Below are 881 nucleotides of genomic sequence, written 5' to 3'. Positions count from 1 at the left end.
TAGCAACGAAAATAATTTTGCAAAAGGCTCATTATTATAGCATAATAATGAGCCTTTTGCATATAATATTGTAAAATGCTAATCATAGTTATTGTAAAAATGTGTGATCAATAAGCTTGAGTATTCGAAATAACTTTACAACCATACAAAAGTTGATGAAACTTATAAAATTCAACATACTTAACGATTTTCTGCTGTAATCGATGATTATTGACGTAAATATCCCTAATATCTTTCTCATTTCGCCCATCCAATTTAAGTTTTTAAACAGTTTGATTTTGTTATTGTATAAGAACATTTGACGGCTAAATAATAAAGTAAAATTAAAATAATAGATTAAAAATAATTTTAACTAACTCTTCGTAATTAGATAGCCGTTAACAAAAAATTTAAAGCAACGGCACCGTGATTTTATAAGAAATTTAAAGCAAGAGTTCCACGAATTTAAATATCAACCAATCAGGTTTCGATGCGGTGACTTTATAAATCAACCAATCAAACTTTACTACTTTGCCCTTATGAGAACTCCGGGAAAAAACTTCACGGAAGTAATCCCCCCAGAAAACGTAATGTCAGTCTTCTTTTAATTAGATAATACCTGCCCCAAACCAAACCTTCAGTTAATGTATGTATACTCTTCTGAATGTTCTCCTTGTTTCAGTGTGACGTCAGAAACGACGTTTGTTGCAGGGCTTAATGTGTATAACTATTTGCGTATAAAATGGGTGGGTTTTTTCCGCTACCACATTTTATACAATTTTCATTAAAATCTCCTGTTTTGTAGTTTACAGAACGTATCGATCGCTTTGCAAAAAATCAGACTGAAGATCCGAAGCCCCGCGGAAAACAGAGTCTTTTTACAAAAGGGTGTCTTGATTTTT

The 881-nt window shown here is 31.7% G+C and overlaps 1 protein-coding gene across 2 annotated transcripts in view; it reads right to left on the bottom strand.

The window, feature by feature from the left end:
- LOC136075301 (uncharacterized) overlaps nt 1–316 on the bottom strand; it is a 68,281-nt gene extending 67,965 nt beyond the window's left edge. For both annotated transcript variants that reach the window (XR_010635820.1, XM_065787963.1), the window contains exon 1: nt 181–316. The gene's annotated coding sequence lies outside the window, so the exon portion shown is untranslated. The remainder of the gene's footprint in view (nt 1–180) is intronic.
- Nucleotides 317–881: the final 565 nt, after the last annotated feature.

This window comes from Hydra vulgaris, chromosome 01 (genome assembly GCF_038396675.1).
Source record: "Hydra vulgaris chromosome 01, alternate assembly HydraT2T_AEP".
NCBI lineage: Eukaryota > Metazoa > Cnidaria > Hydrozoa > Anthoathecata > Hydridae > Hydra > Hydra vulgaris.
The sequence above is the reverse complement of the archived record's forward strand: the minus strand, read 5'-3'. Positions and strand labels throughout refer to the sequence as shown.